Genomic DNA, 26,769 nt, shown 5'->3' with positions numbered 1-26,769 from the left:
CATTATAAACTCTTGGGATATACCATAATGTCATGAAACCAGGGACATATGTTTAAAAGGAACTATACTGTGAAAAGCAGCAAAGCTTGCTTAGCAAGCCATTAAAAATATAGGACAAATATAGTTTAATGAATAGTGTCCTATATTGCACATTTGATGCCATTTTCAGGTTCAAATTGTAGAGCAGTACAGGTTGATGCCTTGTTGAGTTTAATGTGAGAAACAGCTGTTAAGAAGGAAAGTTGTGAGGTAGTATTTCTACAGAATAAAATGTATTAAAAATGACTATGCTGGACCTAGGCTGGGACCAAATCAAAACTTTGCTAACCCGCTAATCGCACTTAACAAAACTGTATTTAATAGCGTTTTCTTTTTTTGTAAGTATCTTATTTCTTCTACTCATAAAAAGAAAACACTATTAAATTCAGTTTTGTTAAGTGCGATTAGCGGGTTGTCAAAGTTTTGATTTGGTCCGGGCCCTAGCCAAGTTATTGCCAACATGCATCAAATGTGTTGTGTCTGTGAACAGCAGAATGATCAAATTTATTTTATCTATTTAATTTAGTTGAACTTAAGTGTTATTTTGCTTGAAAAACTGTGTTTTTAACAAAGTTTAAAAATGAATACTTTCACACTGTTCAAAAAAAGTGTCTCAAGAACTCACTTTGTGGATTAATAACTTTGCTTTTTAATAATGAAGACACTTGGAGAGTAATGTCTAATACATATTTAGTACAGCCTCATTTTTTAATTTCCATTGACTGGCCAATGTAGTAATCTTTTCTTACTGTATAGAAAAGATGTGTTGCAAAACCTTACTAGATTATGAGATCATCCTAAATACATTTTTTTTTAATGCATATAGTAGCTCATATTGCACATTTTATTACATTATTTTGAAGTAGATTTGCTACCCGCAGCTTCAGAAAGGACACACTTCTTCTTAAGTTGCTTTAATTTTAGTCCCAGCAGAACTAATGCATTTTCATTAGTGCTTCAGTAAGCCAGTTTTCTTCCATCATTTGTTTTCAACCCAGCAACGGATCATAAAAAAATAATGATCTTCTGACTACACAGACTGCAGTGCTTAGACGTTTTATAGGAACAGATAATGGTAAACGATAAACAGTATCCAATTGTATAGATAATGTATACACTAAGTTTGTATTCATTAAATAATGTCTATAAAACACAATTGTTAAACAAAAAAAAATCCACTGGGTGGAGAAAATAAAATACTGCAGATGATTTGTTGAATGTCCATGCTGAACACTGGTCCATACTAACAAGCCTCTAGCTGATAGCAAAACAGATTTAGCTGTTTGCTTGAAATTACCACATAACATGTTCTTTGTGACAGATTAAATAATACACATTGCTTACCTCCTTTTGCAAGAATAGTTTACAGCAAACCCACATATATATTTTTTTTATAAATGAGTAAAGCTTTTATGTGAATTACATGTCCCTAGTGCTTCAAACAATCTAAGATAAACAAAACAATAATTAGCATTTGCATCACTTATTTTCATATGCTTTCAACCATATATGTTATCAACCCTCAGAGGCCAAATGTAAGTATGTGGCAGGGTGAAAGCCCTGAATGCAAATAGTGTGTGTGTGTGTGTGTAGGAATGTAAGGTTGGCAGGGATGGTGTTAAATTTGACCCTGACAACAATCACAGTTGTGGCCATTCCCCAATTAAGTAATTGAGTGCTAACTGGGGAGTGGCCACATGTATAAAAGTGGAAAGATCGTTTGTTTGAGAGGCGTTGTGGTGAGTGGTTGAACCTTTAGTGAAGGCTACTGCCGAGTCTAAGGGAATACTTTTTGGTGTTTGTTCCTGTGTGTTGGCCTGTGTGTCCTGTTTGTATTGTGTGTTTTTGTTTCATAAACATGCACACACGGTGCTTTCACTGCAGCTACTCTGGGTCTCATTCTTGACACTATCCTGCTACAAAGTACACCCCTTTTTCTATAAATAACAACAATCTAAGGCATCCATTTAGATATGTTTACCATTTTTAAAAAGTTGTGACCCCTTCTAAGTCAAATATGAAAATCACATACTGGAATATCTTGAATTAACTCACCATTTCAACATTTGGTTCAATGGCTACTTCTGTGATACAATTCAGGAGAAAGTTCTGGAACAAACAAAGAAAAAAAAAACATGTACTTATATTTCTTGTTGACAGACCCAATAATATATCATAAAAGGTACAAATGTAAGATATGCAATATTTTCCCGTATTTTTAGAAATTAAGTGTTCTGTTTCAATTTGATTCATTCACTCCAGAAGTGCTGCAACGTGCCAATGAACTCTGCAACAAAATAGAAGCTAAAAACACTGCATCTTCTGGAGTGACGAGATGCTATTTGTATGTGAAAGAAAAGCAGGACAGATACAGAACTGATTCTGACTCACCGTGCAACCCTGATGTGAAAAACACAATGTGGCACTGTCATGATAAAGAGACAAAGAATGGATTATGAACTACAATGTATTGTTAACTGAATAAAATAAGTAATTACATTAGTTACTTTCAGATAGTCATTTATCTTTTCTTAAACAGAAAAAAAAGCTATATAGAATAGGCAGACTGTGCTCTTTCTTTTTAATCCAAGAGTATATTGTCAGCTTTACTGTACGGCTCAACATTGTTTCACTTTTGGTTTGAATGGGCCCAAAGAATTACTATCTAAGAATTTAACATGACAACATCTCCTTGTGTACAAAAAAAAAAAACAGATGAATTAAGTGGTGACATTAATTTTACATACACATTTTAGCCTTGTGGAATGCGGAAAAAGAAAAAGCATAGCTGCCTCAATTTACATTAAGTTGTTAGCCATGATAATGGGGATCCTTGTACTCTAGTTTAATGATATAAAGATGAAAACTAATCTTTACATCAATAACTAATTTATGCAGTCAGAGTGTCCATTTACTCCGAAACATTAAGCAATCGTTTCTGATACCTGCTCAGTCCCTCTCATCCATCTGAGACACCAGGTATATAACCCAGCCCAGAACACTAAAATCAGTTCACTCAGTTGTATGTTTCGTAAGACAGGAACTAAACCTGGTACAGCTGAAAAAATCAATTATTTTTATAATAACAAAACAACCTTAGACATGTTCTCCCATAACCCTGTCATTTTGCAATGTAGGGGTTCTTCACAAGGTGTAACAAGAAATACCTAAATCTACAGTAGCATTTCAAGAAAAGCAACCTTTTTACTACGCAACAGCACATTGATGCATCAGTGAATTCCCCACTTTAATGTATTCTGTTTAATTACAGTACAGTAGATGCAGTCAAATCCAGATAAACACAGCATTCCAGTATTTAACATTCTAATGAATTCACCGGTCACTGAGATAGAAGAGAGTATTTTGGAGGGTAAATTAAGTACCATAGCATGTATCAATAACCAATATTTAATGTTAACATTAATAAATTAACTATCCCCCCCCCCCCCCCCCCCCACACACACACACACACAGGAATCTACTGTCTGCAGAACTGAGGAGGCACAAGGAATTCATAAGACAGTAATAGTCATTCAGCTAGGATTCGAGATAGAGCTAAAAGTAGTCCCTGCTACACGTATTCACACTAGTGATTGGATTAGATTCCCATTTTGAGGATTGCATTCCCAGTTTTTTTTAGATAATCCAATGGTCCATATTGATTAAAGATTGATTAAACAGATCTTTCACCAACTATACAGAGTCTCTGAAAAACATAGAAGGGGTACAGGAGTTATTTTGTGTGTACGTATTTTATGTTGTATTGTTTGAATTAATTTGGATCGGCAGGGACTGGGAAACTGGTCAGGATTGAGGGCAAGATGGATGGAGCCAAATACAGGGACATTCTAGAGGAAAACCTGTTTCAGTATGCAAGAGACCTGGGACTGGGGCAGAGGTTCACCTTCCAGCAGGACAATGATCCTAAACACACAGCCAAAGCTACACTGGAGTGGTTTAAAAACAAGAACCTGAATGTCTTAGAATGGCCCAGTCAAAGCCCAGACCTCAATCCGATTGAGAATCTGTGGCAAGATTTGAAAATTGCTGTTCAACGGTCCCCATCCAACTTGACAGAGCTTGAGCAATTTTGCCAAGAAGAATGAGCAAAAATTGCAGGATCCAGATGTGAAAAGCTGGTAGAGACTTACCCAAAAAGACGCACAGCTGTAATTGCTGCCAAAGGTGTTTCTACCAAGTATTGACTCAGGGGGGTGAATACTTATGCAACCAACAAATGTCTTTTTTTTGTTTAATTTACTTTTGTGTCACAATAAAAATATTTTGCACCTTCAAAGTGTGAAGTATGTTGTGTAAATCAAATGGTAAAAATCCCAATTAAATCCATTTTAATTCCAGGGTGTAACACTACAAAATGTGGAAAGGTCCAAGGGGGGTGAATACTTATGCAAGGCACTGTATATATATATATATATATATTAACCCTTTGCGGTCCTATGTCTGACCCTGTCCGACATCATCAAAAAGACGTAAAACACAGGTCTCTAGTCGTTTTTTCTCCGGAAAAAGCCAAGAAAACCATTCAATGGCCGTGAGACCGATAGCAGCCGAGAGAAGCCGGAAAAAAGGGGGTGGATCTGAGCAATACACATAGCCCCGGCACCACAGAGATAACACGGCCATAAACAAACAAGATAGATGCTTCCGCATCCAGCGCTCAAAGAATATCACAGACATTTCCAGAGCTTTTTGAGATGTTACAGTAATAAAATAATGACGTGGATCACATTATTGAGAAGTTTGGTGATAAAACGAGTGATCAGGAGATGATTTATCAGTATGCACGACTATGAAGAGGTATGTGAAAAATACAGCGAACAAGGGGTGGGGCGGGGCTGGAGATGCAGTACTGAGTGTCCTGTTGATATGCAGTGACTTTTAAACCTGTTTTACTGTGAATAAAAATACTTTTTGAACAGCACGTCTAAAATAAACTGTACATGTGAAAATAAATTGGACCTGACACACCTACGACGTGCTGAATAAATGGACCGCTAAGGGTTAAGAGTTTTAGTGGGAGTTATTCTTGGCTCACTCTTTTAAGGCCAAGTCTCAGGCGTGCTGCGCTTTTTCTTTAAATAATTTATATAAAATACGCAATGCAAATATTTTTAAATAGCATGTTTTACACAGATAACCATGAATAAACTAAAATAAAAGAGGATAGATCTCGCTTTGTTTCAATTTGGTAAATTTGTCAAGAAATGTTTTAAAGACCGCTCATCTCCAGTACAATTATACAGAGAAAGTGAATTCGTAACTAAATCTACTACGGTGTTTCCCTTGTCTGGTGAAATGTACGTGGTGATCTGATTGAAGCATTCAAAATTCTAAAAGGTATTGACAATGTCGACCCAGGGGACTTTTTCAACCTGAAAAAAAAAACAAGGATCAGGGCTCACAAATGGAGATTAGATAAAGGGGCATTCAGAACAGAATATAGGAGGCACTTTTTTACACAGAGAATTGTGAGGGTCTGGAACCAACTCCCCAGTAATGTTGTTGAAGCTGACACCTTGGGATCCTTCAAGAAGCTGCTTGATGAGATTCTGGGATCAATAAGCTACTAACAACCAAACAAGCAAGATGGGCCAAATGGCCTCCTCTCGTTTGTAAACTTTCTTATGTTCTTATGTTCTTAAATTAAAAAAAAATATATAGAGAAAATTTAATTCTAAATACTTAAATATATTATCTTTCCAATAACAGTCGGCGAAATTCAGTGCTTACCCAGCATATTAACACCCCCGCTTCTGCTCACGAATGATTGGACAGCTGTCAGATCTCTCCCACTGGCTACTCACGCGCCTTCAATTTTCATGCAGAATAACGTGAACAGCCTCTGCTTGCTTATGATTGGACAGCTGTGTAAAACTTGGCAGATATTTGACTCTCTTGTTGGTTAAACTTACTGTCAGTATCTGCAACTGAAACAGACACAGTTTATGCCTCACCTAGCTAACTTATAATTGAGCTACCACAGAGGAAATGCAGATATTCAATTGGTTGATCGTATCACAGAGGCCCTTCAGGAAAAAAAAATATATATATGTCGAGTACGTACAAACACAGCATAAGCGAGCAGCACTGTCATTAGATGCTTTTGTTGAAAAACGTGTTTAAAGCTTTATTTATTTTCCCACGCTACGACCCGCCAGAAATGTGTTCACGACCCATAATTTAAGAACAGCTGCCGCGGGCACGAGGGCCCGGCTTCGCGGGCACGAATTTGCCCGTGGGCACCTCTTAGAGGACCACTGGTCTAGCATGTATGGCGGAGAGATGGTTACTGGCTCTAGAAATAGGAAACATTCATATACACTGAGAAACTGAGCACTAACGAGTGCATCACAGCCAGAGGGAGAGAATAAGGTCTTGACAGGGAAACAGCAATAAATATACATGGGCTGATCCTGGGGGGGGGGGGGGGGGTCAATGGGTTCCACCCCTTTTAATAAAAAGTTAAAATATTGTTTACTATAATGGTATCTTTCATATTCGGTATCCCCCCTTCATGATAGTCTTGACCCACCCCTGATATATGCACTGGTCTTTTGTTTTAACAGTATATTGCCAGCAGTGTGTTTATTTGAACCAGCTGGTCAATTGTTAGCGGTATTAACTATAAGCAAAATCGTTTAGGTAGCAAGAGAACATACAATAAAATAGCCACTTCACACTTAAAAGACAAGAGTATAAAATGAACATAGCCAGCCGAAATAATGTTCAAAATATGACAACCAAGACGCAATACGTCTCATTATTGTAGGCTCTTTGGTACATTTTCTGTTTCCACTTTTTAATTACTTTTTCCAAGCTGGGCTACCCATTTTCTATTTTAAACCTGCTTGGAAAAATCCTGCTCTCTGATTGGTTAGCTGCATTCTATCAGCCTCATAACCTTTTAACAGACACATCACCTTCGATTTAAATTCCACCACCACTTACCTGTCCTAATTCTAATAACATTTAATATCTATAAGTAACCATTACATTATTAAAAAAAATGTCAGACCCAGAATCAATTTTTTTAATGGAAAAACTGTTCTAGAATGGTATGAAGATTAATTTCCTGAACCGGACAAAGTACCAGTAATTCCAGACGTGGACATGGATAAATTGTTGCTTACTGGAAAGATGTTAATAATGCATAAATGGATAAGGCCACCCCATAACAAACAGGAACTTAGCAAAGATATATCCAAGGGCATTAACAGGAAACACATTACATAGCTTTACTTCATATAGAGTGCATTTGCCTTGTGTTTGCTAAGCTGCCAGCCAAGCTGAGCATTTATATAATGATTTGATTATATACTAACTGTTTTTTAGAAGTGATTGTGCTACTGTAGAGAAAAAAACAAGAGATACCATTTAGTTTGGTTAGTTTTGTGATTATAAAAACAAGACTACAATAGCTTGTGTTTGCTGAATGCAGTATTTAAGTTCAACTCGGAAAACTACAGATTGAATTGAACCTTACTAAAATAGTATGATTCCCTTTGGACTGTCTTGTTATTTAGTTACATTGGGCTCATTTTTCCAGTGACCTTACCTTATTCCCTAAAACAATACACTAGCATTAAAGTTAGAGATTTTGCACATTCTGACTAACATATTATACTTTGTACCAAGCGAGTCTGGAACACTGGGATATAACTATACAACAACAACTAGTTGTATCCACATGAAAGTTTAGCATACTATTGAACAACCTGAACACAAAATAACGTGCCATTTTTTGTCCTTAAGCTTTAAGTATGAACCTTCATTCTCTATGAATGTTTCTTGTTGTCAGGAAAAGCTGAATATGTATTTGTTATATAGAGTATCACAGGACACAGAAGGATGGTCAACATATTTAAATATTTAACTTGGTGATTCACAGACCATATTTACAATACTGTACATTCATATGTAATTCTGGTATCATGAATTCACCATAAAAAAGGGGGGTGATTGACCACCATAAATATGGTATATTAATAAGTGAAGTGGTAGACAGTCAGAATCAAATCATACATATGAACTTAAACAGATCAAAGAGAAAAGAGGAAATCATGGTTAAAACAATGAATTATGAATATGAAGACTTCTGGAGGTCAGTTATCTAGGCTAATGAAAATCTATTTTGTCAAGCAGTTATGGTTGTAGTTGGGCCTGACCGTACGGGAAGATTTGTCTGCCTTCACACAACAGTAAAACATAGTGTAAAATGGATGGTCCAAGCTTATGTCCATTTAGGAAAGGCTAAAAGCAGAATATGCAACTTCTCAACAATGAACAAAGCTTAAGTTCTATTGTGGATTGATTAAAGTCCATACATGAATTATACATCATGACGAGGAGCACCTTAATAGATGCGTACTCAAGGAAAACTGAAGTACAGAAATAATTCAATGCTTAAGAGATTATTGCTTGTGAAAGTCAAAGCCATCAAGTAAATTTGTTTCAAAATTAAAATACAATCCCCTTTGTTCCTGGAGTTTGGTGTATTTTGGTTTTCTTTGTACGTGTTCGGAACCATTCTTATTACTTTTAGGTTTAACACACAATTGTATAAGTTTATTATGTAAACAAGTTGGGTTCGGCAATACGACTAGTCCTAATTACATAAATGTGAAAGTTATTGATGTATTTTACAATATAATTATACATCAAAGTCAACAGATTGGACACATTGTCAAGTCTTTTCTAAAATCATCAAGAAACATGGTACTACGATGTACTATTGACATAGTTTTACTGATTAAAATCTAGAAAGACAGAGCCCTGTCAGGCTTTGTTCCAACTGAGTTTCAACATTAGACTTCTCTGGTGTTTCCATGCAATGCATTATTTCAAAGCACATGGCACCTCCCAGCAAGACAGGATCAACTGTGCTTTTAATTGCGAAAATGGCAAATTAAACAGGGCACAAGGCATTAGACCATGCACTTAGCAGCTTTGGCAGACGATGTCACAAGGGGTCTTTGATTACACACTTCCCCCAGATTTAACCCAAAAAAGCTGGACTACTTCTACCGTTTAGATCTGAAAGATAAAAATGAATTGATCTGTTATACCATATTCAGTTGTGTTATTCATTTATTGTCCAGATTACCCTAACATTGTATATTTGCATGAAATATGTGCTCTGTATTAATCAAATATTTAATTAACAAGTACATTGGCAGAATATCTTGGTCTGATCTTATAATTTACGACAAGAGAAGTCTGCTGTGTGCAGTGCTACCCAAATGACTGTTATTTATATGAGTGATCTTTGGCATAAACTAAAGGTTAGCACAAGGCAAGAGATGTATAATTAGGTATTCTGTTTACTAGAAGTAAAAGTTAAGAAATCACACTTGACTGTAATGCATCCACAGGGATGTTAAGGATTTACAGATCGGTAAATTATGAGTATGTCAGGTATTTATAAAACATCATGGCCTATGCACAGTAGAAAGCCATTGCTGCTACATTTTAAATAAAACAATATATAATATATTTTATTTTATATAGTGTCTTTCATAGTGGACCACCATCACAAAGCGCTTTACAGAGGTAGGCTGTGAACTGTGCATTATATGCAGAGTCACTTACAATAGGGCATTGATTTAACATCTCATCCGCAGGATGGAGCACAAGGAAGTTAAATGACTTGCTCAGGGTCACACAGTGAGTCAGTCAGTGGCAGAGGTGGGATTTGAACCAGTGGCCTTCTGGTTACAAGCCCTGGACTTTAAACACTGGACCACACTGCCTCCTATATGAATTCTCTAAATATAATGCAATTGTGTAGTTGAGTAGAGTATTAGATATTGTTCTGGGAGCAAGTGTCTTCAACCAACACTGCCTAGTTCTAATACTGAAGGTGTAACACAGTAACAGTAACCACCCAACTAAAGCCTGGGACACACATGAGCGGCACTGAAAAAGCAGTATTTTGCCATGCATATCGCTCACCATTTATTTCTATGAGACTGAACTCACATTGATGAAAAAATACCGTAGTGGAAAAGTATCACAGGGGCAGAATTTTAGAACAGCAAAATATTGCTAGGCGAGTGATATTTTGCAGCTGAGACATTTTCCCACAGCGGCAGCTCTAGCTCCAACCAATCAGATGGGTGGTTTGGGATTGCATGATACGTCATATCTGGATGAAAACTTCAGAATATCCATCAACATGATTTGTGAGATTAATATCTTATACTACTTCATCACACACATAAGTAACAAGAAGACATGTTAATCCCAAATTACATTCAAAACATTTTGGCCTGGTTTTATGTGGTGCCTGATAGGGGTATGTCACAAAGACGGCCGGAGTGGGTGGCGTCAGACCAGATCCAGGAAATAAACAACAGAGACTTGGGGTTTTGGTGAAGCTGAGCGTGTGCTCGCGCTCAGCATTTAATAATTAACAGACAGAACAGAAAATAAAAGGGTTTGAACACAAAACAGGACAAGGCACTCTACGCCAAAATAAAATAGACAAACAAAACGTACTAAACAGTAAACAGACAAACGAAACACGGTGAGTGAGACACTTCTTTTCTTCTTATTATTCTTCTTCTTATTATTATTCTTTTTACCTCCTTCTCCACACTCATTCTCCACTCACCGAACACCCAACCCCGAGTGAGTCAAATGTGCATCTATATATACTGTTGTGCTGGGATTCAATTACTAATTAATTATTCACTTGAATCCCAGCACGTGAATTAATTCTGTGCAACCCTGTGCTCACATACTATACTTTAAATGCACGTGAAGTGATAGTGCAATCCCGTGCCTAAATATAATTATACAATTTAAATACTCGTGCTGAACACACCCATTTATATCCCGTGTACCAATGACTATACACCAACATTAACACACGCAACATACAACATATAACACAGAAAATACACACAGGGGTGGGCACTTCGTCACAGGGTAATACAGTCCTTGATATTTAATTCTGTAAGAACAGAAAGTTAAGGGGGAAAAATGCTTTCAGAAATATAAGGCCATTTTTTTAAAAAAAGCATAATGAAGGGTTGCCCTACTAAATTAACACCTCTTTCATTGCCATTTATTTAAAATGTAATTAAAAAATCTGAAACACAGAGTGAAGCAATACATGTACATTTCAATTTTGTAACGTTTAAATAAGCTCACTATTTATGAATGACAAGGTAGTGTTGAGATGATGGGAAAGTACTGTTGCACAGTACAATTCCTCCCATTTCTTTCCTGGTCCGTAAATAACAATATTTTCTTTAATAAATGAACTGCATATACATTTTGTCGTAGACAGTAATGAAAATTCTTGGTTTCAAACTTTCTTATTCATCTCAATATGTTTTTCCATATGAATAACATACCATTCTCATGGAATGTGATTGATAACAAACAATGGAAAGTAAGTTTCTGAGTATACTTAATTGTGTAATAATAGAAACAGTTTGGGCGAATGAACCATGACAATGCAAGTAAACTATTAGAATATCAAGTTATTTTACCATAAATTGTTAAAATTGCTAAAAAGAAATTCCCTTGAATAGAACACAATGCATTTTTTTTCTGCAGCATTAAGGAGTTATGTATAACTTCTGGACTTATTTTAGGAATTAGTATAGTACTTTAATAAATACTAGTTTTCAATGAGGTGTGATTTCCTAAATTACATTTTGAAACAACCTAGATCAACATTTCAAGGTAGAATTTATTAAATCCTTAAATCCTAGTACTTTATGGAATCCATCCCACACCCACTAATTGGGGCTGACCTATTTAATAATAATAAAAAAATTGTGTTATATAAATTTAGTGAGGGAAGTCATTGTAGGTTATTTTTTACTTTTAAAACACTATGGGGTACATGCATTAGGATCGACCGACGCAGCGCTATTTGTACATAATGAAATAGCTGTATCAAGCTATAATTTCATCCTCAGGGAGATCAAAAAGGGTAATGCAGACCCTAAATACTCTCCCTTCTTCTCAGTAATCTCCCTGTGTTCCTTGGGTTGTTCAGGAAGGTTAGGAGGCTGAACTCTCCGTCATAAGAAATGCCCCTGAAAATTCACAATATCATGAATTTCACGGAAATCGTGTATTTGATGCCTACCGTGAAAAATATGCATTTCTATTTTCCTTACAGTATTTTACATTACTCTAATCTTCACCTTCCCTATTGAAACTCGTTTTCACAGCCTGGGCATTTCTATGGACAGTACATACAAATTATTGAAGTTGCCTGTTTCATCCACTGTCTTGTTTATTTGTCAGGAATAAAAAGTTGCATGAGCCTCCCCGCCTGTTATAAAAAAAAGTTGCCTAAGTAAGCACTGTAAGCAAGAACGAGAAGATGTGAGTGTGAAATACTGGCAGCTCTGCAGCAAGGTGAAAATCGCAAGTAACAGAGTGAGTAGGTGAAGAGAGGGCAGCGTCTTTTAGTAATCCAGGCTGCAATAAATAATGTAGGCGAGTGGTTTTAGTGGCTGCAACAGTCTTTAAATTTGAAAATAAATAATTATGAAAACAGCAATTGATTAGTCTTTAGTTTTAAACTGCCCACAGCATGCCATCTAGCCTGGCCTAAACGTGAATACACCAGTGAAAGGGTTATATACAGACAACAGACAATGAGATGTTTGAGGAGAAGGTGAGGCAACGTAATTGGGAGCATGTGGAGCCTGTCAGAATTAGTAACAACAGGAGCCTAAATGACCGGGATGGCGGGAGCGAGCACAGCAGTATCAGCGGGGCTGAGGAGACAGGTTCAGTAGAGGCAAGGAGAAGGGCCAGCAGTGTTGTCAGATGGAGGTGAAGTGACAGGACGGACACACTCCCCCGGGAACCTTTTGCTGGATTTTTTAGTTGAATGATGTCCAGCGAGAGGAAAAATACAGTCAGCATCAGCTTCCGATGACAAAGAAAAAGTGCAGTGGGTGAATAGTCATTTTACAACTGAATTGATCATCTTCTAAAAAGAAATGAAAAGTAGGGGAAAAAGGTTTCCCATAGTAAAAGCACAACAATGATCAACAAAGCATGGAGCATGGCGAAGCATAGGCATGTACCATGAAGCTGAGAGAGGTATGGCAAAGCACACCAAAAACAAACCACATACAAAAACAAAACAGGACAAACAAACCCCTATAAAAGTTTCTCACAAGTGAGTTCTCAATTACTTAACTAGAGCCCCTAAAAAGTTGCAGAGTTCAAGTTACTTGTAAAATCTGCAACTGTTTCAGAGCTGAAAACAAGTAAAAAGGTCTAATTAAGCAAATTATTAGTTCAATTAAGGGTCTAGTTAAGCTCAGTTGGAATGAAAACCAGAAGACACATGGGGTCCCCAGGACGAGGGTTGGGAAGCCCTACGTTACAGGTTTGACCCGTCATCAAAATCGGACCTGCAATGTTACTTTTAAAAGAATATCACAATGAAATACAACATAAGATTGTCAATGTATAGAGCCCCGTGTTTTTCGTGAATACGAAATAGCACAAAATATAACGAAATGCAACATATAAAACTAAATGCAAATATAAAATGAAAAATCATTGTAAAGCAAACATAGAATGAAATTTTTAAATTGGGTGGTTTATACAAAAAACACGTTTAAAAGACAATTTAAAAGGAGAGTGGTCCCTTCTCCACTTCGTCGTGGAATGATAGCAGTCAGAATGTTGGCAGCATCCAATCTTCCATTTTTAGTTCAAGTTAATTGTAGCTCGAGAAGTGGAAGTATTTACATCCCCCCACTGCTGGTATTGGGATTTGTATTGATCATCTCATTAAGGTCTAGGATGACAGTGTTGGAAAGCCGAGGCTTTCAAGGTCAGGTATGCAGGGAAGGCAGTAATAGGGCATAACTCTTCAAATACTTAACACCAGCTTTAAATACAGGAATGTCTTCCTGTCAGCTGCATATTTTCTATCCAACTTGTATTTCCTTCACCTTTGTGAACTGAAACTGCCAAACGTGTGCTAATCAATGTGAGTTATTCTAAAGCTTTGACTTACAATTAAGCAACAGCACTTTCATAAGAGGGCTTTACTATCTTTACCATATCTTATGAGGGTTATATTGCTATTAGAAAATGGCTGAAAGTAACATATTATGTTCTTCTGTTTCTTTTTCTTTTTATGATTTTATGCAACACTAGTTTTAAATGGAGCGAGTCGTGAAGTAATCTGACATTTTCTTTTGAGCTCTACTGCCCGTTTGTGTTTCCTTCAGCCAAAGAAAGAAAAAGATAAGTACATCATGAGCATATATTACTGTAAATTACCAGTTGCACTACAACCTAGAATTCTATATTTACCAGATACATTTTTGGTATACCGTAAGATTCAAGTTTCAGACCTAACAAAGGGAACTTACTGAGTGCTACTTTATTTAGGTTACACTATTGTGTGCTATTTTATTTTAGTTACCTGAAGAAAAAGTATGATGCAGCTGTTAACTTTCTGATACTGTTTGAAAGATACTGGTAGTACTGCCTTGAAAGGACTGCCTTGAAAGGAAAGCACCGATGAGCAAATGTACCCTCCAACATTTTACATTTTTTGATACCGCACTCAGGTAGACAAGATTAATCAATCAATTATTTTTTTAATCTCTAGGGGGCAGCATCGGCTGCTCGGGTGGCTCATGTGCTCCGACTGAGCTAGTATCATTACTTAAAAAATATAATCAACCTCCGATTTTGCGTTTAAAAATGTCTCGTTATTTTGGGGAGTGGCAGCTCCTTCCCCCTCGTAGGCCAGGTAATCTTAGTCACTGGCAGCAGTAAATTTGGTTTTGCGGTCAAACAGCCTTGTCTTTTTGGGAAGGGCAGCTATCCTGCCCCCTGCCCATGGCTTCCCTACAGTCAGCCTCTCCAGTATCAGCAAACTAAATTATGGGCAAGGGTACCTCGAAGGGCGAGGCCAAATGCCAAAGATGTAACGAAAATATATAAAATGCAGTATTTGTCTAAGCTTTAATAAATATTGTTCTTTGTTTCTATCGCATGAGTTTTCATGACTGAAATCTTATTACCAAACTGCTGACTGACAAAACAAGATAAATATTTTAATAAGCTTGCTTGCAAAGTGGTGAAAATAAACTGTTAGTATGGTTGTGGTCCTCCTGTCAAAGTCCCACCTCATTGGTGTGTCAAACGGCAAACACATTTGTAGCCTTGTATTGGTTCGTAGCACAAGAATGACATTTGCGATAATAACTTGTTTTTAAAACTACCGCCTGTGGAAAGGATGGCTTGCGGATGACATCAGACCAGGAAGGAGACACACACAGCACTGGGAAATATGACGCACTGTTGTGCTTTTTAATAATAAATAAAAAGGCTGAACAAAACAAAACACTTTTATAAAACAAAATGGCACGTTGGCCAAAACAAACAGACACTACAGCACACAGTGTACAAACACAGAAATAAGTAATGTGCTGGTTTAAAGCAGCACGAGTAGCAATTATTATTTGTATCTTTCACTTACATTCCTTCTCTGAACAAAACCCAACCCTGAGTGAGTGATCCATGCCTCTTTATATACAGCTGTGCCAGGACTCAATTGCTAATCAATCATTCAATTGAGCCCAGGCACAGTCTGCACGTGAACTAATTTGTGCATTCCCTGTGCCTAAATACCACCCAAATACAAATATACACTTTAACTCACCTACATAACACAAACTATACAAAATAAACCAAATACACCCAGGGGCGGGGATACCCCGTCACACCGCCATTCTAAAGCTCTTGACCTATTAAATTCCAGGATACAGCTCTAAACCTATTATATTCCAGCACTAAATCCATCTGTGATAATGTTGACAGGCCAGGCATTTTAATTGTGTCAAGTTATAATCTAATTTTGATTAATTGTAAAAGGATCGTGCTGGGTGGGAGATTTTTCTTTTTGAGAGGGAGAAGTTCTGAATGCATTAAATAGAACAAATTACATGGCAGGATTGTATTGAATACTACATTTCTGTGGGGCCATCATTTTACCATCTGAGGCAGTTATTGTTAATTTTACACACAATATTGTTAAGCCATACAGTGGACCATAGGCGCAATTGGCCGGCTCTGTTATTTTAATTACGTTTGTTTCGGGTGCTTTACCAAAGAGATAAAGTTCCAGCAGTAGCTAGTGTGTAGAGTAATAAATCATTATGAAAAAAGCCCTTTTGTGTAATTATAACTCTACATTGTTCAAATGCCACCCGTCCCTCATCTTTTCTGTTACAATTGTTTTAGTCTCACATTACTGTAGTCCATGTGTGTAGCAGACTGTCGATATGTCCTTCAGTTTTCAGCCATTTTTTGAGCTGCTACAGTACAGTGTATAAAAAATATAACATAATTCTGAGCCATCTGTTTCGTACACTACGTACAGAAAAGTGCCATCTGAAATCATTATAGTTTCATACGGTAATCACTATAGCATATTATTAAACCCTTGATTTAAAAAGCTGGTTTTTAAAAAGTGATTCATACTACCATTGATCTGTGTCAAAGATGACATTCATCAATCTGTCAGTCCACCAATATTTTGCTAAAATAACAATTTATTTGTGTCACTGCATTATTGGAGTTAGATCCTACCATCCATCTAAAACATAATACAACAGACTTAAAGGGTCAAATATTATTTTCCACCGATTATTTCCACAAATCATTCTTCTTGCCAATAAAAAACCTGACACAGGAAAATTGAATCAAATGTTCACAAAATGTCACCAGGCTGTATGACAGACTTTAGTCCCTGTTTTTTTAGTACATTTTCTGAAAGGAATACAATCTATAATTTAAATCAGTAAAACTAGCAGGAAACAGAGCAGTAATTTAACTGAACCTTTAGCGCAACTCTTTTGGCACTGCTATACTTATAGCACCAAATAACAAAACAAACAACTATATGGATAACTAACTGTTTCTAGCATCGAATGTAGAGAAAGCACTCTAGATTTGCACATGGTTATCATGGTGTTTTTTTGTTCTAAAAGTTGCTGCAAAGATACCAGAGCCATGATTAAAATGTAATCCTAGTACAGTGGGTTCCATGGAAAATGCCCCCGGTATTACGGTAAGCTTGCAGTAAAAAATTGTTCAGCAATTCGTTCAGCAATTTAAATTTGTGTTGCTTAAATGCCCTTTTCAGTTATACTGTTTCACTGTTACAAGTTTCTAATAACTTTTATCATTATTTATATTTTTGGGAAATATGTTTAGAATGTTAGAGATTTTGTTAATCTGTGCTTTAAAACTGCTTTATTTTTTATTATTTCAGATTGCAGGGTTGTGTGATTTTGAACAGTAATCTTACATGTTACCGTTGTGCAGTTCACCTAAAATGATCTCAGATAACACCTCAGGGGAACAATCAGTCTCGAGCATACCATCTATAAATAATCTATTTTTTTTCTAAATCTTAATTTGTGGTGAGGATTAATAAAGTGATTTTGTGCACCACAGGGTACACCCTCCTTAGTACACTCTCTCAGTCATATGTCTTTGTTTGAACACAAACTGGGCATTGGATCCCACAAGATACATTCCATTTAGTATCCATGCAAAATCTCTAGCATCTGCTTCTCAGTTATCTACTCATCAGGCCTGATTGAAAACTGTCATGGCTGCTTCCAGCCCATGTGGGGATAGCAGAGGGGGAAGTTTACATTTTTTTACATATTTTTTCACATGATAAAAGTGCAATACATTTCAGATTCTATTTTAAACAATCAGTAGACAGGGTCATATTAAAGCCAATTAAAAAATATGCTTATTTATTTAGTTTACATCAAGTTTAATTGTACGTATCTCCAGGGATACACTGCACGTAAAAGATCAGCAGGCAAACCACAGTCTGGTATGAAAAATGCCATGTGCGGCTGTGCATTGTAACTGGTACCAAGCCACGTAACTGCTTCAGAAACTTCCACTTACAATAAAAATGTAAAATTATATGAATTTTGCATTACAAATTGAAAGTGTTGATGATGTAAATAATAAAAACAGACTGATATCTAAAGTAAAGAAGTAAAAAAAAAATTAAAAAAAAAACTTGTGAAAAAAGCAGGATTTTGACTTAGTATGGCTTTGTTTGTTTCAAAAAATTATTTTAAAGCTAAATAGGCTATGTAGGAGTTCTAAAAAAAATGTTTTTTTACATTTTTTATTTAAAGATCTTTTTTTTAAATATGAAAAGCTGGGGTGCGTTTTAGGGCAATGTGCACTGAAGGACAGAACTTTTGTAAAAATTAATATATGTTCACAAAAAACGTGAAATATGTTCATTTGTGATCTGTATGTACAATAAATACAATTAAAACATTTTTCCTTATGCATAATGCCTATGTGACCTTTTAAGGGTTAATGAGACAAACAAGATTTATTGTGAAGACTTGTTTTTTGGGGTTAGGGTTAGAGTAGAAAGCTGTGTTGATGTGCCTTGGATGTATCCTGAGTAACATGGGGTAACTAGTCATAAATAATAGAATTACCTGACTCTTATGCTATAAAATAGAATTTTTGAACGAGGCTATGTATAGTTTGAAGCATTTCAGTACTAAAATGAATGTGCTCTGTGCTTGCACCCACAATCCGCGTCTAGACTATGCTGCCTTCTAACCTGGATCAACCTCAAACCAGCCTCCCCGTCATTACAAAACACTGTTTCAAGAGGAAAGGAAGCGCCCTGCAGCTAAAACTGTCTTTGGATAATATGAAAAAAGACCTGACATCTGATAAAGCTGAATGATTATTGTTGTATTGCAATAATAGTAACAAATATGTGCAATTTAAAATACAATCGCTTACCAGTAGCTGAATAATAATAATAATAATAATAATAATAATAATAATAATAATAATAAATAAGTAACATTTAAAATTAGGAAATAAATAATCTGCTGTATGCACCAGGTATATAAAAAGATATGTCAACATAGGAAATGCAACAATGAACTTGATAAATGCCAGATATACATTTGGTAATAGCATTCCAATGAGGAAAAACAATGGATGACTAAAAGACATGAACAGCTCTATATTAACACAGAGGATGACTAAAAGACATGAACAGCCCTATATTAACACAGAGAATGACTAAAAGACATGAACAGCCCTATATTAACATGGAGGATGACTAAAAGACATGAACAGCCCTATATTGACATGGAGGATGACTAAAAGACATGAACAGACCTATATTAACATGGAGGATGACTAAAAGACATCAACAGCCCTATATTAACAAGGAGGATGACTAAAAGACATCAACAGCCCTATATTAACACATAGAATGACTAAAAGACATGAACAGCTCTATATTAACATGGAGGATGACTAAAAGACATGAACAGCCCTATATTAACAAGGAGGATGACTAAAATACATGAACAGACCTATATTAACACAGAGAATGACTAAAAGACATGAACAGCTCTATATTAACATGGAGGGTGATTAAAAGACATGAACAGCCCTATATTAACATGGAGGATGACTAAAAGACATCAACAGCCCTATATTAACACAGAGAATGACTAAAAGACATGAACAGCTCTATATTAACATGGAGGATGACTAAAAGACATGAACAGCCCTATATTAACATGGAGGATGACTAAAAGACATGAACAGACCTATATTAACATGGAGGATGACTAAAAGACATCAACAGCCCTATATTAACACATAGAATGACTAAAAGACATGAACAGCTCTATATTAACATGGAGGATGACTAAAAGACATGAACAGCCCTATATTAACAAGGAGGATGACTAAAAGACATGAACAGACCTATATTAACACAGAGAATGACTAAAAGACATGAACAGCTCTATATTAACATGGAGGGTGACTAAAAGACATGAACAGCCCTATATTAACATGGAGGATGACTAAAAGACATGAACAGCCCTATATTAACAAGGAGGATGACTAAAAGACATGAACAGACCTATATTAACACAGAGAATGACTAAAAGACATGAACAGCTCTATATTAACATGGAGGATGACTAAAAGACATGAACAGCCCTATATTAACAAGGAGGATGACTAAAAGACATGAACAGACCTATATTAACGAGGAGGGTGACTAAAAGACATGAACAGCCCTATATTAACATGGAGGATGACTAAAAGACATGAACAGCCCTATATTAACATGGAGGATGACTAAAAGACATCAACAGCCCTATATTAACAAGGAGGATGACTAAAAGACATGAACAGCCCTATATTAACAAGGAGGATGACTAAAAGACATGAACAGCCCTATATTAACATGGAGGATGACTAAAAGACATGAACAGCCCTATATTAACAAGGAGGATGACTAAAAGACATCAACAGCCCTATATTAACACATAGAATGACTAAAAGACATGAACAGCTCTATATTAACACAGAGGATGACTAAAAGACATCAACAGCTCTATATTAACGCAGAGAATGACTAAAAGACATCAACAGCTCTATATTAACACAGAGAATGACTAAAAGACATCAACATACCTATATTAACATGGAGGATGACTAAAAGACATGAACAGCCCTATATTAACATGGAGGATGACTAAAAGACATGAACAGCCCTATATTAACATGGAGGATGACTAAAAGACATGAACAGACCTATATTAACATGGAGGATGACTAAAAGACATGAACAGCCCTATATTAACACATAGAATGACTAAAAGACATGAACAGCTCTATATTAACATGGAGGATGACTAAAAGACATGAACAGCCCTATATTAACAAGGAGGATGACTAAAATACATGAACAGACCTATATTAACACAGAGAATGACTAAAAGACATGAACAGCTCTATATTAACATGGAGGGTGATTAAAAGACATGAACAGCCCTATATTAACATGGAGGATGACTAAAAGACATCAACAGCCCTATATTAACACAGAGAATGACTAAAAGACATGAACAGCTCTATATTAACATGGAGGATGACTAAAAGACATGAACAGCCCTATATTAACATGGAGGATGACTAAAAGACATGAACAGACCTATATTAACATGGAGGATGACTAAAAGACATCAACAGCCCTATATTAACACATAGAATGACTAAAAGACATGAACAGCTCTATATTAACATGGAGGATGACTAAAAGACATGAACAGCCCTATATTAACAAGGAGGATGACTAAAAGACATGAACAGACCTATATTAACACAGAGAATGACTAAAAGACATGAACAGCTCTATATTAACATGGAGGGTGACTAAAAGACATGAACAGCCCTATATTAACATGGAGGATGACTAAAAGACATGAACAGCCCTATATTAACAAGGAGGATGACTAAAAGACATGAACAGACCTATATTAACACAGAGAATGACTAAAAGACATGAACAGCTCTATATTAACATGGAGGATGACTAAAAGACATGAACAGCCCTATATTAACAAGGAGGATGACTAAAAGACATGAACAGACCTATATTAACGAGGAGGGTGACTAAAAGACATGAACAGCCCTATATTAACATGGAGGATGACTAAAAGACATGAACAGCCCTATATTAACATGGAGGATGACTAAAAGACATCAACAGCCCTATATTAACAAGGAGGATGACTAAAAGACATCAACAGCCCTATATTAACAAGGAGGATGACTAAAAGACATGAACAGCCCTATATTAACATGGAGGATGACTAAAAGACATGAACAGCCCTATATTAACATGGAGGATGACTAAAAGACATGAACAGCCCTTTATTAACAAGGAGGGTGACTAAAAGACATGAACAGCCTATATTAACGAGGAGGCCACACAAACCTTCCCAATTATTTGCTTATTCTGAGGTTCCTTTTCAGTAGGCACGATTATTTTTAATATCTTTTAAAATATAATCTTCACTCCAGGCATACTTACATACTTACGGCATACAGCTTGCAGTACATTACATTTCCTTTTTTTTTTTTTTGGCAAGTGGGTTGTTTCAGACGGTTGGTCGGTGCTTGCCAGTAAACACCGGGCTAAGAATACTAAAGCCCCATTAGTACACTTTCCTTAACAGAGAGCAGTATGGCCATTGGTTTTCTTTTGGGTCATTTGTTATATATTGTTTTACAATTTGTATATTATTTTGTGTATTTTATTCTAAAATGGACTGTAGTATTTGAAAAGTGCATGCTGTTATACTGCCATTCTAATTTGGTTTAAGCTGAACAAATACAAAATACTTAATAAAATGATGTGACGGGTTGTGAAGGTGTGTCACGTGGACCTCTTTGATTTGTGGGGGGTGGGGTCGGTCGATCCCATAAGAATGACGCTCTCCTATCAGTGTTGCCAGATTGTGCGGGTTCATGTCCAATTGGGCTTGTAATTTTGTAATTCTGCGTGAAAAAATGGCTTTGGGCGGGTGCCTAATTTTTGGGCTAGTTTTGGGCATTTGTGCGGGTATTACATTTGGATATATTTTGAATAGTTTTAAAGTCTTAACGATATTTTTAAGCAAAATATTAAGCTATATGACACACAACCCTTAGTGTTTACATCACTGTTGCTAAACATTGTAACAATAACACGCATCAGTATCTGTGGTTATGATGTGCATTCCATTATAGATAGTGTATGTATCGCACATGCCTGTTAACAGAAGATAAATACTGATATAAAATATATAGGAAAGAGTGGGAGTCTGATTGGGAATTAAACGTAGATAGTGGTCTCTCAGATGTCATTTCTTAAAGATAACAGTTGAAATAGATTGGGACTCAAACGGCTGTCAAACATACTCCACATTCAATTTAGACTGCAAAGAAACAGCCTAACTAAATTAACAGCAGGCTTCCCCGGGAGCTGCTGGCACAGTTTGACAGCAGCATGTATAACGGCTATGCAAACCATTTCAAGGTGACTGCACATGTACATAGTTTAATGGAAGTTTAAAGACTTATACATTTCAGTTCATACATAAAGGACATTTTCTCCTCCTCACATAGACCTGTAATCAGAATTCAGGTACGTTAGACATTTTTTACCGTAATATAAAAATGTAGCAAGAAAATACTACGTTTATTGGGTTACTTTTAGCTAATTTAGGCAACATAATATTGGGCTACATTTTGGCTGGTATTTGGCGGACTTTGGGCTACAAACGTATTTTAATTTTTGGCAACCCTGTCTCCTATTCCTTTGGTCAGCCCTTGCAGGATAAAACACAGCAGAAGCTCTGGCCGGAGCATTGGAATAACAAAGAGAATGGAAGTATCCGGACCGAGAAAAAAAAAAAAGGCTGCCTGTTCCTGATGCAGCAGCAGGTGGCAGTGGAGCAAGAAAAGGCAGCGGAGATGGCTGAAGACGACAGCCGCACTATTAGTTCCAACGTAACCATAATGGTGAAGTACAGTCCCTGGGACGTTATTTGTTTTACCTCAGGGGGGGATCTGGGCAATCCCATTAAAGTATTGAGGGAATAGGAGAACGTCATGTGCTGTCGTGCCTCGCAGGTTAACGGAGGTGGCGAGGCCCTGCTTTAGCAGCACTTTTCTTTGTAGTTTTATTTACTGTGTTTTTTTTCTTGTTTTGATTTCTTCTTTTGATTATGGATTGTTATTTCTGCACGTATAGTACCTCAGGGGGATACCATCGCTGGTTGCAACCCTGAGGGTATCCAGAATTACCATTGCTGGTACCCAATGTGTTACTTGTGTGTTAATAAATCCTGTGCACCTGTGTGGTGTCTGAAACTTAAGACACTTTTTGACTCCTGTGTTCAGTGAACACCCACACACCCTATCACAAATGGAAATATATACTTGAGTTGTTTTGGCAAAGATATATAACCAGACACATATTATGTCTGTTTCTAATACAATCACATAAATGCACATGCATTTACGCAAACAAGTACAAGGTAAACTTTCCGGATTAGATAGGAGATATGAGAGATTATTTTTTTCATTACACCTCCATGTCTTTAGGGTATGGTAAGCTGCACGTACTTTGCAGTTTTATTGTTTCTCATAACATATCGCAACCACTGTAGAATTTTTGATTTTATCCATTCCAAGTTGCATGTAAGTTTTACACTATTAGTTATGAATGACTGTTTGTGAAGTTATGGAAGAAGGCTATTAAAGTAAATCCATACAGGAAGGTATGAGGGGCAAAGTGCCTTTAATCAGCTTAGAAGTGGGTTCAATACAACCGCAGATCTTCAAGTAGTATTGGGTTTTATTTATTATTGTGCTGTAATGATAAGGCCTATTTGAATAGGCTACTGTATTTTATAATAATTCCCAATAATTTACCACATGCAACTCAACAATCACTGTATAGGAAATGCACCAAAAATGTCAGTCTACACTTTACTTATGTACACGCATCCATTTATTAGGCAACACATTGCTGTAAATTGGTTAACAATGTCATATTATATAACTGAGAACCTATAAACAAAAAACACTTTAGATAAATTCTAATTCAACAATGCATGAATCATCAACAAACTGAACTCGATCATCCATAACATTCCAGCAGTTGTCTCTTGAGATGTATTCCCAATTTTAAAATTATTAACAGATCATTTAGCCCTGTCCAAACTACAGCTCTCTGTCAAAAATTGACAAACTCTGGGAGCCCTGTACTTTCACAAATGACTTTGAAATCTATATATAATACAAAGCAATAGAGAGTATATATTAAAAAAGTATATCACAGTTTTTGAAAATGAGATCTTTCATCGTGGTTATCAAGCAAATATGGTATCATTATGTATCAACAAGCAATACACAGTGGTATATCATAGCACAAAAAAGGTCATGGTGTGTCACTGTATCAGAATCACTGATTTTTTGTTGTTGTTCCAAATCCATTGTGTTGCCATTGCTGGTCATAACGTTGTCTGCTGTTGTCTATTAAATAAAACTAATAATACAGTGGTATTAAAACTGAATCTTCATACCTACCTGAAAGGGTGAACAAGGAGTAACACTTTCAAATTGACTTAACATAAGTTTTACCTCACTAAACAAACTGCAAAATCAAACACTGTAATAATGGTTTACTGTTTATAAAGTTTACCTGTTTGGTGGATCATAGCTAGCTTCAGTAATCTACAGTACATGTTTCAATGGCCTAGTTTTTAAAAAGGTAATTCATAATTTAGTGACATGACGTTAATAAACATTAATCCAACCAACAAGATTGTGTGTCTGCTGAAACCTGCTTTGTCACAGTTTGAAAAGCAGGCTTTCAGCTGGGGTTAACCCTGTCCCTTGAAACAGGGTTAAGAGATGGGGAATCTGCTTATATTAATCATCTTTCCTCTTGCGTCTTTCAAGGAGCATGAGCCTTGATCATGACAAGTTAATTATTAAAACCATGTAAAGCATGTCATGCTGAAGCAGAAGACAGCCATATTTATGTGGTAAATTGTCAGCAGATAATAATTGCTATACCTTAGACAACTAATTAAAAATGATGTTTTCATTTTATGCACGACATATTAATTATTAATTATAATGTGATCACTCCTTTTCACTGGCTATCCTTTAAGAAAACACAACTGTAAATATTGTATGAAGAAAAAAAAGGTCAGTTAAATTATTTGGTAGAAACTTGTTTGTATGGCTTATGTATTGTTTTCCTTAAAATGTGTTGTTTTTTGTGGTACGATTTCATGTGTATAAATACTAGACATTTTTCATCATTGTTTGACCACTAGGATCGATTATCTCAGTTGATTTGGTTTTAACAGTTGTGCCATTACCATTGTTCTGCTGTTAGGTAGCAAACCCCACAACTTCATCATAAACCTGTGAAGTCTGTAAAAAGTTTATAAATATTTATGCATTCTTGTAAACTGGCTGATTATAATTTTTCTACATTTGACAAAATCAGTTTTACACTGGAATTGTTGAACCTCATAAGCCTTACTCCAATGATTAAAAGTGGAATGTGATTAACTTCAGTTAATACCACAGCATGTTACATGCATTTTCTGTAGGGAGGTTTAGTTCAGATGGGGGGTTGTGTTGGACCCACAAAATACTATTCATTAAAGTAGTAAAGTACAAAAATATAAAAGCCTATTAGCAAGTCTGCCGAAAAAAAAAGAAACAAGTAAATCATTCATCCACTGCTTCCCCAGGGCAAATGACCATAACATTTTAAAAGATAACTTATTCAATTTCGAAGGTGGTTTGTCATTAAACCCACCAGTTGTTTTATAGCCTCATATTTTCATTATGTACTTCACTGAACAACATTTTAATAGGAAGCTAAATCGCCCATTCATGGAAGCTGTATACTCCAGGTATCTTGCTGGTGATATGCTTGTATTTTATGTAGCATGACTACACAAATGTAACTACTGGACTGATGTATAATAGCACTATATAACATATATTGAAGGAAGGCACAGAAAAAGAATGATCTCTAGCATATATCTGTACATCAGTATAGAACACATATTTTTTACAACTAACACAATTATGGGCAACACAGTGACTTGGATTTAAAGACGCATGGGTTATTGTTTCGGTTCAAATACCACTTCACTCTTGTTCTAAAGGGGCAAACAACTTAAATGAATGGAAGCAGCTTTAAGTTAACATATATGTAGTTTATTTTTAATTTAGAAAAACTTTCATATCTATTCAGAACATTTTGCAGGTCTCTTATTTGCAAGTCTCTTTTAAGCAACCATA

The 26,769-nt window shown here is 36.1% G+C and overlaps 1 protein-coding gene across 6 annotated transcripts in view; it reads right to left on the bottom strand.

The window, feature by feature from the left end:
* LOC117421529 (leucine-rich repeat and immunoglobulin-like domain-containing nogo receptor-interacting protein 2) overlaps positions 1 to 26,769 on the bottom strand; it is a 508,422-nt gene that overhangs the window by 420,138 nt on the left and 61,515 nt on the right. For all 6 annotated transcript variants that reach the window (XR_009329717.1, XM_059032091.1, XM_059032089.1 and 3 more), the window contains exon 2: positions 2,095 to 2,148. The gene's annotated coding sequence lies outside the window, so the exon portion shown is untranslated. The remainder of the gene's footprint in view (positions 1 to 2,094; positions 2,149 to 26,769) is intronic.

Source organism: Acipenser ruthenus, chromosome 1 (assembly GCF_902713425.1).
Source record: "Acipenser ruthenus chromosome 1, fAciRut3.2 maternal haplotype, whole genome shotgun sequence".
NCBI lineage: Eukaryota > Metazoa > Chordata > Actinopteri > Acipenseriformes > Acipenseridae > Acipenser > Acipenser ruthenus.
This window is presented reverse-complemented; position numbering and strand designations above follow the sequence as displayed.